At 41.5% G+C, this 13253-nt stretch overlaps 1 protein-coding gene across 14 annotated transcripts in view; it reads left to right on the forward strand.

Moving 5' to 3' along the window:
* Positions 1–13253, forward strand: part of wdpcp (WD repeat containing planar cell polarity effector) — an 84509-nt gene that overhangs the window by 16760 nt on the left and 54496 nt on the right. For 12 of the 14 annotated variants that reach the window (XR_007887287.1, XM_051420509.1, XM_051420535.1 and 9 more), the window contains one exon: positions 8949–9055. The exons of 1 other annotated variant lie outside the window; for it this stretch is intronic. The gene's annotated coding sequence lies outside the window, so the exon portion shown is untranslated. Of the gene's footprint in view, positions 1–5661; positions 5727–8948; positions 9056–13253 lie in introns of those variants that run through there. One more of the 14 variants, XM_051420553.1, reaches the window with a different exon arrangement.

A 13253-nucleotide genomic window follows, 5' to 3' on the forward strand; every position in this document is an offset into this window, starting at 1 on the left:
ACATGGCTGTGTGGGGATTAAGACCCATTCTGAGTGGCCCCGGGTCGTGCAGCAGATGTTAGCCAGGATAGCACTCGTTGCCGTGCCGACAGTGAGCCGGCGGGATCGGCCCGCCCAGACGACGTTAAGCCTATGTACATGTATGGGAGAGAAGAGGTGGGGGTGTGAGCAAGTGAAGGGCCTGTCACACATTAAAAAGAATGGCGGTGGGAAATTTGTCGCAGTGGTCACACACTAATTCATCTACACTGTCTCTGATCGTCATCACACACATGCACTCATACGTGGAAAGCTGAAGAGCTTCACATGGCTAGTCTCATACTGGTTCGTGTTTGAATGTTTTCACACGCTTGTGGGTCAGATTGAGATTGTGTCAGGATTTATGTGAGAGCTGTTTAGTCTCAGACCCCTCAGTATCTGCTTGGTAGGTAGACATTATTACTTAAATATGTTAATTTCTCATCCTTGTTAGTTGACTCAGACTACATTGGGCACGTACACACTGTAAAAAAAATATACTTATGTGGTTGGATGAGCTTCAGTGGAGTCTGTAAACAGTTGCACATCATTTGTCAAAATCACTTCCCCTGTGTGAGTAATGACTTTTACCCTCCCAGATGATGTTTTAATGTGATGTGTTGTTTTAACTGCTAAGCTCTCAAGTGCTTGTCACACAGAGTCTCTAATGAAGATTACTAAATACATATGGCATTATAGGGGAAAGAAAAATCCTGGGACAAGTCCTTGGAGACAATTCTGTTGTCTCACTTTTTTAGTTTGTATACAAAGTGAAGTGGGTAGCGTCACAAGAAGTAAAAGTGATCTGATTGTCAGAGTCACAGGAGCTGGACAGTAGATGTAAAATATTCTTTTCATTCCTGAACCTAATGGTGTGTGATTGACATTTTGTCATCAATGATGGCTAAATAAATGTTTTTTCTTATTTCCTACGGCCAACAGTAACCGCTTACCTAAAATTGTAGGCGTGGGGATAACATTGTATGGTCGTTTGATGTGAAAGACGAGCCTGTTCCCTTAACGTCAGACAGGTCTAACTGCAGGGCGAATGTGTTTAACATGGGGCCCAGTGCAGGCCCCTGTGGTACTCGTAAACATCAGGTTACAGGGTCTGACAAGACACGACTTGACCCAGCAGCAGAGGCAGAGCCCCGCTATTGTTCTGAATAAACAGCAGAAATCTGTGTTTTAGAATTTCCCAGTCATCTGTATGTCTCTCTGTCTCTCTCTCTCTCTCTCTCTCTCTCTGTGTGTGTGTGTGTGTGTGTGTGTGTGTGTGTGTCTGACAAAGTGAAGGGAATAAGGAACTTCTTAGGTACCAACAGAGCACAACACTGACAGAAGCATTGAACATTTGTGTGTGTGTAGGGGTGGTGTGCAGGCCATGTCGTACGATGACTGTACCCTCTAGGAGGAGGAGTACTGGGTCAGGACTGGGCTGTGGTCACGGACGGCTAGGTGTTTGGGCTTTCTGACAGATGTGTGTGCACAATTGTCTTATTTCGTGCTTCCACTGCTGATTTCAAACCTCAGCAGCAGCTTCACTGACCCCTTACTGCAGGCGATAAATAACCAGACTCCACCATGACAGGAAGAACTTTTTTGTGGGTCTCTTGACATCATAGAGGTACAAAGACCAAACTTTATTACGCCAACTCTCTATAACTGAGGAGTTGGCAATCATCATTGTTTTCTTTTTACAGTATGTGTACTGTTACAGCATTTTAATTTAGTGTAAAGAGATGAGAACACATTGGAAAAATAAATGGAAAAGTTGGTCCTCACAACTACCAGCACGTTCATCAGAATCTTGTATCCTGGCTGTGTCCACAAGAAGGACTTACCCAGTCTCGTATTGTGCCCCTAAAGTGATTTGTTGTCATTTATCAAGTATCAAAAACTTGCAGATTACGGTTTAGCAGTTTTGATTGTTTGCTTTTTTCATTGATCATATTTTAATCAAATGCCTTTAGGGTTTTTTGACAACTGGTCAAACAAACAAAGCAATCTGAAGACATTTGCCTTTGTTATGAGGATGTGTTTAAATCTCTTTATCATTGCAACCCCCAAATGGGAAACAATGTAAGTTTGAAAACTCCACTGCCCAGTCTAAAAATCACACAGCAGTGATGAAGTGTGATAGACAACTGCCAGGTAAAGGAAAGAAGAGCTCAGAGTAGATGCTAGAAAGGATCGTATTCCTGCTGCTCAACAGGAGCATACTGCAGCATGGGAAGAAGAGCGATATGACACAGGCGTCCATCTCTGAGGTCACAGCAAAGAGAACAAACTTCTTGGTCCGAGTGCCATCAACATCCGACCACTCTGTGCCATGTCAACCTGTCAGAGAGAGAGAGAGGCAGAGGGAGGCACTGCCTGCTGAGAGGTGTCCAAGGTGTCATGGCCTCATCTGGGAGGTGACAGACAGCGTGTGTGTGAGTGTGTGACGGGGAAATAAGACCACTGAGAAGTCCAGGGGACGTTCATCGTGACCTTTCGTTTTGCCAGGGTCCATCTCGCTCTGTGCATCTGACAACAACTTTAAAGGACCTTGTCTTCCTAAGCCCCTGACAGGTGTGTGTGTGTGTGTGTGTGTGTGTGTGTGTGTGTGTGTGTGTGTGTGTGTGTGTGTGTGTGTGTATGTGTGTGTATGTGTGTGTATGTGTGTGTATGTGTGTGTGTTTGTGTGTGTGTGTGTGTGTGTGTGTGTGTGTGTGTGTGTTTTGTTTGTTTGTTTGTTTGTTTGTTTGCACCTAAAAGTGCACATATGTTTGTGTATACCAATTGTGAAAAGCTTTACATGTCCAATGTGTAGCATTTAGGATGATCTACTGGCAGAAATGGAATATAATATTCATACGTATGTTTTCATTAATGTATAATCACTTGAATATAAGAATTGTTGTGTTCTTGTTACCTTAGAATGAGCCTTTTATATCTACAGACACCACGGTTCGCCTTCCGTGGAGTCTGCCATTTTGAACCACCACGTTTCTACCGTAGCCCAGAAAGGACAAACCATACACTGGCTGTAGAGCAGTTGCAGTCTGCAACAATAAAGGTTTAAAGTAATTTCTGATAAACCATTTTGTACCAGTTTATCCTGAACTAATGATGCAGTTGTTAAAGTCATTTAAGGTAACAATCTTATTGAGGTGCCTGTTGGTGCAGGTAAAAACTGCCATTATTGCAAAGATCTTGGCTAAATGTCCAGCTTTAGTGCTTCCAGATTAGTTATATGCTTCACTGAACACATTTGTGTTCATGGATGGGAAGCCAGTGCAGGATCTAACAATGATACCCTTGCTTTCAAGAATAAGACTGACAATATTCTGTATTTTTCTTTGTCAACAAATCCCATGAAAAGACCAAAACTAAAAACTAACAGTGAGCCACAGTGTTGCACTAGGTGACATTTTCCTTCATTATGATGAACATGGGTGCTGTAGTTTATTTTTATTCGATGCATTGGGTAAGCATGTGTATATGTGGATTGTTGATTTTTGTCTGTTTGAGCCATACATTTTTGTGAGTTGTTTGTGTTTTATGCACGTGTCATCATTTGTGTTTGTTTGTGAGTCCGTGTGTGTGTTTACCGGGTTGTACGTGTGTTTGTGGTCAGGAGGTGAGGGGCGAACAACAGGGCACCAAACAGCTTTAAAAGAAGAAAATCCAACAACATAAACAAAACCACAGTCAGTGTGACACACATCACCTTCGCTGTGACAGGGGACAGACACCAGAGAGGTGCATAGTCCCTGAGAATCTCTTTGAAGTCAGCTAGCAATTGTGCTGCCGGTTTGGAAGTATTGTCTTTCCTGCCCTTGGGCGTTGCTGTAGGGCAGATGCACTCGGCTTTTAGTGAAACACTTGCCAGGATTAGGCCTATTAGCTAAACGGGAGTGAAAGACAACCAGAGTGGAATCCTGTCTGAATGTGGAAATTTGGAATTGTTAAAACATTAGTAGGCATGATTAAGCCAGTGGTCGGCCTCTCTCTCGCTGTTTGTTTCTTCATTAGGCAGAACATTTGTTGGAGGAGATATTAACCACCAAACATCTCTTTTTCTCTTTCTCTGCTTCGCAGTCTCAGTCATTACTGGTGGTGTGTTTGTGTTTCTGCTCCAGGCGTTGGGTAAATACCTCGGCTGGAGTAGGTTTTTTCCCCCCACTTCCCACCTTCCTCCCTCCATTACCTCCTCTAATGACGTTTACACATCTGCTTAGAAGAGCCTCCACTCATCTCTGTCACCCTGTGTCTGTCTTTCTTTCCATCCCTTTGTTGCACACGCACACACAAGCGTGGGTCCACAGTTTATATTTAGTTGACAACATTTTTTATACGGTGTGTAATGGCTACACATTTGGAGAACATAAGAATCATCAATAACAATGATCGGTAAAAATGTAGAAAAAAATATCCATTATTCATTTCCAAATCATTTTTTGTCAAAGCCACAGGGAGCCACTGGAGAGGGGCTCAAGAGCCACAGGTTAGTCAGCCATTAGTTTATGAATTGCTGTGAAGTAATCTGCAAATATTTCGCTAATTGATTAATCGTTGTAGTCATTTTTTTTAATGCCAAATATTGTGTATTTCACCTTTTCACATATGAGGGTTAGATGTTGTTGTTGCTTTGTCATGAAATGATAGAAAACTGAGTAGTCTTTGTGTTCAGATAGAACACGAAACTTGAAGACACAACCTTGGGCTATAGGAAGTAAAATTTTTAGATAAACAAATTTATAAACAAAACAATTAATCAATTAATTGAGAAAATAATCTGAAGATTAACCATGAACAAAAAGAATCATTAGTTTCAGCCTTACAGACTTGTTTGTCCTAGAAAAGTAGACTCTGTGTATAGTAATAGTAAATCCCTTGTATGTATGCTATGGTCAGATGTTTTTCCAAAGTTCTTTTTTATTTTGTATTTTCAGTTTGCTTTTTGCTTTTTTTTTTTTGTTCATTATGGGGCAAAAAGTCTCTCTTGCTATATTTCTCTGGACACCTGAACTTTTCAACTCCTCACCTCAACATGCCCTCCAAACCTGGAATAGTATTTCACGTGACCAACACACACTTTAGCTTGTACCAGTTCACACATGCACCCACACATTCTGAGACACACACATACATTACTCAATGAAGAGACTTGCCCTGTGGTCATGTCACTCCAGCTTCATTTTCCTGCTGATTGACATGTCCTGTAAAACGCTCAGACACGCACACATGTGCACATGCATACAGAGTGACTGTACCTGTCACCTCTCTTGAATAGTATTACCTTTACCTCATTTTGTTCTGCCTGTCTATCACCTCTATTCTTCTTCTGCCGACAGCTGAATGGGCTCCTGTGGGACTTTGTTAAGTGTGTGTGTGAAAGGTTTTCGGCCTGCTGCCTGGCGCCACTTTGCCCACCCTCCTCTCTCCTCCACCAGAACCTCTGTCTTATAATGGGACAGTTGAGAAGATGCACTGTACTTGCCTGTGGTTGTGTGTGGGTAAGTGTGTACACTGCCGCCAGGCCTCACAGCACTTTCACTCTGTGTAGAGTGTAGTCTCTGTAGTTTTCAGTTCGTCTCCTCTTTTTCTCTTCTCAGTGGGCTGAGTTCTGTAACGCCTTAGGTCCTCAACAAAACCACTGAAGCAGAGTGACTGAGGGATAGACAGCAGTGATGGAGAAGAATAAAGCTTGACTGGAACTCGTAAGCCCCACTGGTGACCCCTAGAGACTACAATGTTTATTACACTCCACAACAGAACAGTGTAGCAGGTCTGATTTTGTGTCCATTGTTGGCTATTTCTCCAGTTGGAGATACACTTGACCTATCAGAGCTCAGTAGGCGGCATTAAGAATGAGAACATCTACCTAGCTCGCTATCTTGCTACATTCATGTAAAATAGGGATAGAAAAAAGTTGACAAGCTTGGATTAGATTGATGTGGCCGTATGAACCGTATGGACTCTAATCGACACGTTTGTTTGATCAATGTCAAAAACAACTTCTAACAACCTCTATTGCAACTTCTGTGTTGTTGGCCAGTGTCACCAGTAGAGAGAGATATCTTGTTCTGGAGCTTCTCACTGACTAACTGCATTTTATGGGACCTTTTATCTGCATCCTTTCAGATTTAACATAGGAGGTGTGGAGGGAGAGGTGAGGCAAAGATACTGTGTGAGCTGAAATGGACTGGTTCATGCTGGTGACCTGAAAACAATGGGATGTTAGTTATGGTAATTTAGCCCACTGATTTGGACTGCCAATAGCTGCAGTTTTGCACTCCTTCTTGGAGTCATACGTCAGCTGTCCATGAATTAGCTTAGAAAGCTTAAAAGCTCCTTTATAACTCCAGAACCTGCCTAAGAATGATCACATTTATAAGTTTTCTTCAGTATCAAATTAATCCAGTGACAGTTGTTTGTACATCCATTGATATGTTGCAAACAGGAAGTGTTAATAACTAATTACGCAGACTTTTAACAGTGCCAATTTTCTACAATGTGAACAAGTATATAGACTAAAAAGATGCGGCTCAGGTTGTAGCCCACAACATAACTAACTCTATCCATGGCAATATCATACTTCCTGTTTGCAAGCTCAACGCATCAGGGGACTGTAGTTCAAAAACTTAAAGCATGATTATCTCCCAGATAGTAGTAAGACAAAGCACAATAATAGGAGTGACAAAATCCATTAATAACTGGTCATAAATGTTTTTGCGTTGCACTAATTGACATTATTAAGGCTCCTTGCAGAGCATGTGAACGGAGCGGACCGGGTGAAAATTTCCACTCCTCGCTCACAGACCTGTCAATTTGCGCCACTCGTCAGCTCCGCCTGGTTCTGCGCATTCTCCGCTCCGCTCCACTCCATCATAAATTTTATCCGCTCCACTAGCTCACCACTCGGCTCAAAAAAAACCCTGCATCGTACAACCCTCACCTGCAATCTTCTATTCACAAATAAAAGACTAGCTCACCTTTTGATTTCGCAGTGTGTTCCTGTAGTAGAGTGCCGTGTTTCTGAGAAATGTGTCTTTTTAGATTCCAAAACGCCTCTTTACCGACTGCAACAATGTTGCCGCATTCTTTTTCTTGTTACACATTATCCCCATCTGTTACTTTTACAGGAATAGTACACTTGTATGACTTCTCAGTTTCTTTTCTGAAGTACACATTAAACAAAAGAAAATAGTGTGGGTGTGCGCGCAGGTGCAAAGATGCATTCTGGGTGGGGCATGAGCGACCGGAGCGAAATTGAAGCGAGAGATAAGGCTCTGCTCCACCTTTCAAAAAAATTGCCGCTCCTCGCTCAACACAAAATCCTTCCGCTCCCCGCTCCACTCCGCTCATATGCTCTGGCTCCTTGCTTGATTGAAGCACATATTAGGGTTGCAGTGTATTAGAAGTGACCATTATTATGAATTTGTTATGTGTTATGAGTTTGCACAAGTCTCATTTCTACCACAAACACCCTCTTATCTGTTGTCTCAGTGGTCACAGTCTTCCCATGATGTACATTAGACTCCTTTCAGGGATTGGATTCTTTGTTTTATCCGTTTTTCACTTCTCATTATCTCACTGTTTCTTCAGAGGCATGTTGTTTTCAGATTTTGTCCACCTTTTTTTTGCTCCGATATGACACTGGAAGCTTGAGGACTTTTCCCTCAAGAATATACTGAAGATAAGAGCTTGTGTGAGTCTGTGTGCATGGTTTCATATGTATGTAAATGTGTGCATGTGTACATTCCCTCAGGTATCACAAGGTTAAAAGATAGGAGAGCATGCATCATACTGTATATGCCTTTCCATGCATGCGTATGTGTTTGTGTGCCGTATGAGTTCAGATATCAGAAGTTTGAGAGATTGGAGTGTATGCAATATAGCACTGACTTGAGTGGCTGAGTATGTTTACTGAATACATGAGTGTATGTATTGAAGAAGTGTGACTGAGACTTGGCAGAAACTCTGAGGCACCTCATCGGAAAATATGTGCTCATACACTCACAATTACACTCTGTTACCTACCTATCTCTCTCTGTGGATGTACTTTCTGGTCGCTCTTTCTATGTTCGTCATGTTTGCGAAGTTTCTCTCCAAGAGCCAAAACAAGACCAGGCAGCAGCTGAGAGACAGAGCGTCTGCGAGAGATAAAGGTTGTGGAAAATGTGAAACTTTGTCCTTTGAGAGAGATGAGACAATAAAGAGTAGAGTTAAAACTGCTAGAGAGAAAGAAAAAAATCAGACGCCCTGAAATACTGTCCTTTGAGAGAGAAGACAAAGAATGAGGAGAGTAAAAATTGCCAGAAAGTGAGTGAAAGCTTGCAGACAGGGTCAGAAAGCTTAATGCATTTCTAATAGGAGGTACCTCAGAAAAACATGGGAGACAAGAAGAGCGGGAAAAAAATGATAAAAGGCAAGGGACAAGTAGGCAGAGGGTTGATAAGTGAAGGTACATGAGGAAAAAAAGAGAAAAGAAAAAGGGAAGGAGAAAGACAGACAAACCTATACAGAGCCAAAAGTAACTCTGTGCGTGTGTGTGTGTGTGTGTGTGTGTGTGTGTGTGTGTGTGTGTGTGTGTGTGTGTGTGTGTGTGTGTACTGGGGGGTGGGGGAATGAGGCAATTCTGTGATGGCCTTGTGTCAGTCACCCTATGGCAGCTCTTTAACCCTGTAATTTACTACATCACTCTTCTCACGGTGATGGGACCACTGCACCAGTTGACAGCACTGCCGAGAGAGAGAGAGAGAGAGAGAGAGAGAGAGAGAGAGAGAGAGAGAGAGAGAGAGAGAGAGAGAGAGAGAGAGAGAGAGAGAGAGAGAGAGAGAGAGAGAGAGAGAGAGAGAGAGAGAGAAAAACTCTTGAGATGTCAAACAAAATGTCTGTGAGCCAGCCTTCATTTCAGGCCTGTCTCTCTCTTGTTACAGTGGCGCTCCAGATCCAGACCGAGGTCCTAATAGGCCCTGGGGTGATCGCCAAATCTGAACACATTTGTTTAGGACCTGACATCTGTTGCAACATAAACTACACTACTGTAAGTACCCCAAAGTTATCTCAGTTACAGTAATCTTGGTCACTGGTCGATGAGGCTTGAAACCTTGACGGCACACAAGAAGTGATGAGTTTTACATTCAAAGACATCAAGAAAGATAATGTGTTTGCCATTTTATGATTGTAGTACGTGCAACATGCTGCTCTGCAGGGTCTTAACCCATCTGATCCAGAATAATATTTTTATAGGTTCTATAACATTTATCCCACCCCCATTTACCTGCACAAAGGCCACAGAATATGATAAACACCTCAATATCATACCATCCAGAACAACACCACCACTAAAGCCATTTATGCTTGATGTAAGGGATTAACACAATTCATGTCATAGATCCCTATGGCATCGGCTTTAACTTTACAGTTTTTTCTTACCGATTGATGGCACCCCCACAACACTAGATAGGTATATCAAACATGTTTAGGCCGTATTGTGCTTAAACCCACCAACTCTATTACTGTCTCTATTTTTGCATCATGTCGTCATATCTCTCAAGATAACCTGTAAGGTTTCTCAGGACCCAGTGAAATCAAAGACACTCACAGTGCTACCAAATAAATTAACTTTTTAAAAGTCAGCATAGCTTTGTTTTAAAGGTAAATTAAAATATTTTCTGATGATCCAAAAAGACAGTTCTGATGTGGAAGCCGTCCTGCATGCTTTTTAGTGTTCAGATGGTGTATTCTGTATATTTTAGGAAGGTCAGGACATCATTCCTCCACCAGGCACAGGATATGAAAGAACGATGTGTTAGAAAGGCCAGTCAGTCAGATTCAACCAAGAACGATGTTTGTGCCATCTATTAGATTCTGATAAATGACTGTTCGGGTGGTGGCGGTTGAGAGTGAGAAATAGTGAGAGATGAGGCAGGACTGCGGTCCAGATATAACAAAGGCTTCCTTTGTTTCTCTCTTTTACTCTGAGAGAACCAGTCTCAAATAAATATTTACTTAAAGTTCTGTCTTCGTCTTTCTCTTTCTCTTTCTGTCTCTGGCACTAACACACACCTCCAAGTACACTCATACAAAGACACTTTTCTGTAGCTCCTGCTCACCTTTGCACAGATATACACACCCTCACATGCTCTCACACTCTGTAACCACCCAGAGGGGACAGTGAAAGAAGAGCAGAGAAAGAGATGCAAAGAGCAGACAAGGTCGTAGTTCCTGTGGACTGTCTTTGAAAAAGGAGTCGTATGTTTTCCCTCCCCTCCTTTGATGTTAAAGCAGCCTCTTTACTAGTGTAAAGACAGGGTACAATAACCTAGACCCCCCCTCACCCCTCACACAGCCCTCTGTACACTAACTGTACCCCCCCACAAAGCGCTGCGGGGGGACAGGTAACCCACGGCAACCCCAACCAGAAGTCAGTATGAGTGTGGCAGCTGTCCAGGAACTGTGCAGCATGCTGTGTGTGTGTGTGTGTGTGTGTGTGTGTGTGTGTGTGTGTGTGTGTGTGTGTGTGTGTGTGTGTGTGTGTGTGTGTGTGTGTGTGTGTGTGTGTGTGTGTGTGTGTGTGTGTGTGTTGCTGTTCCTGATTGTGTGTACTGTATGTCAGTGGGTGGAGTTTGTGTGTGCATTAAACCTTACAAGTGTGGTTACTATACCAGTTTTGTTACTATATTATTATTATTATTATTATTATTATTATTATTATTATTATTATATTATTATTATTATTATTATTATATTATTTTAATTTTTATTTTATTTTACTCATCAATATTTAAAAATCACAGCTCTCAATTACCTCAGTCTGTGTGGATAGTAAGGTGTGTCATTGTGTCCATGTATACACATGCTTCCATATGAACAAGAAGAGCAAGAAATTGGTTTGCCTGCCTTCTTTAAAAAGCAAGTCTATCAAAAGCAAATTGTTGAAGTAATACTCTTCTCTGGGTGTTACCTCTGGTTTTGCAGAGTTGATCAATGAGGGCATGGCATGATATGATATGACATAGCCCAAAAATGCAACAATAACAAAAGAGAATAAAATACACCCAACCAGAAAAAAACAGTTAATAAACACTACATCCACCGCCCAGTCCCCAAAGTAGTGTGTATTAAACATAACCTAATCACAAGTCTAAGAAAAAAAGGTTTTTCCATTTACTTTTTAAATGTGTATCTCCGGTCATAAGCCAGGTTGTTTCAGAGAACAGGACCAAAATAACTATAAACCGCTGTACCAGACCAACACTGAGAGCTCTGGTTGGATTGCAAGTTGGAAATGTACATTGGGGGGAGCCAAATTAATTTCACCAGTGAAGTTAAAGCAAGTACTAGAGTGATATGTTTTTCTTGGCGTGTTTGTGTAGAAAGAGTGTCATCAGACAAACATGCTGATGTATCGGCATAGAATGATGACAGCCACTGTAAACGGACTGATCTTGAGTTACCATTTACCTCAGTATACATGGAGAGTATCTTGTCTCTCCTTCCTTTTTACTTCTATCTCGCTGTGTAACATTTGGCAACAAGTGAATGTCTTGCTTATTTTGAATTGGAAATTATGTCATGTACCTTAAACCTGAACTGAAAATAAAAACTAGAATCCTAAAAAAAAACCAATGCCTAGTCCCAAACAAACCCTCTCTCTGTCCTTTGTTATTGTCTCTCTGTATTGCCTGTCCTGATACATAGGGCCACGGAGCTCATGAACTCACACATCATTCTTGTCCAACACACACTCAACCAATTTGCTCCCACATTTTCTGTATCTATGTCGCCCCCCCTTGTTCCTCTATTCTGCAGTAAATTCCTTGAGACCCCGGCATCTGTGCAGAACAAGGTCTCAAGAACTTTTAGGTTAGCCAGACTGGCAATAACTAAATAAAAGCTGTCTGAAATGAGGTTTTCCCTCCAAAAGGGCTGACTTCCTCTAAAAAAGCTGGTTAGGAGAGGATAAAAGAATCCTCTTATGTCAGTAAACTCGTTACGCCGTCGCTGCTGTGCCATGCTAGCCCCAGCGTTTCCATGGCACCCGGTGTTATCTATGTGTATTTTTGTTGGGACTTGTAGTTTTGGAGGTTGAGTGGCAAAATGAGATTTTTTTTTCCCCCACACCAGGAGGTGCAAGAGGGGAAAGATAAGAGAGAGTCCCCTCTCAGCGTTAACGAGAGAAAATAAGAGAGCGAGTTAGAGAGAGGATGGACAGACGCAGAGCATTAGCTGCACAGATAGAGAAATGAATGTCCGATGCAGCAATACTGCTACACCTTTGCTACACTATACAGAGATTTTGCACTGGCCTGTAATTCACACCGAGTCTTGTACGCTTGGAAGATCCAAAGGGCTGGTTTTTGGGAAATATAATTCTGTTTTCCCAGAATCAGACAAATGTATGAAAACCTTCTTTGTGAATGTAGTTTTAAGACTAAATAAGTTTAATGTTGATGGTGAAATTATCCTAAACTCAGCTGTTCAAAGTATATGGGATCTAAGACATGCTAGGCAGACCTCTGTATAATTTCAGATTGAATGTAGGGACATTAAAAAGATAAAATACTATTAAAACTACTATAAACAGTAAACTTAACAAAAAAAACTGACCTTGAATGTCCTGTGTGTAACATTTAGGAGGATCTAGTGACAGAAATTATATATAATATTAAGTATGTTTTTATAAGGGTGTAATCACCTGGAAATAAGACTTGTTGTGTTTTTGTTACCTTAGAATGAGCCGTTTTTATTTCCAAACACCACAGGTGGCCCCGTGGAGGCCGCCATGTTGAACTGCCATTAAATGCCACTAAATTCTACACGCTGGACCTTTTTAAAGCAACACTGTGTAAGAGTTGGTATTTCAGAGTGCAATATAAAGACAGCGGTACACATGCATTTGTTATAATTGAATTAGTAGTGATCAAGAACTAGCTAGTTGACAACTAACACAGCCAAACATCAAGGAAGTGCAACAACTTAAGACATAGCAAGCCAGATAATATTAAATTTTTTGACACGCACTATTCTTCAATACAAATATCTATTTAAAAAACATTTATTTTAAAATGTATTGTCAGTAATGTAGGGGTCATGGTAGCAGTTTCCTTAAGGAAAACAATTGTCAGTCTTCTGGACAGATCAAAAATTCTTCATTGTCACACCATCCTGATCACACTTCAGTAACATACTATATTGTGTTATACTGAAGAAGAAATACATATATGATAAAATGTGTA

This window comes from Dicentrarchus labrax, unplaced genomic scaffold, assembly GCF_905237075.1.
Source record: "Dicentrarchus labrax unplaced genomic scaffold, dlabrax2021, whole genome shotgun sequence".
Taxonomy (NCBI): Eukaryota; Metazoa; Chordata; class Actinopteri; family Moronidae; genus Dicentrarchus; species Dicentrarchus labrax.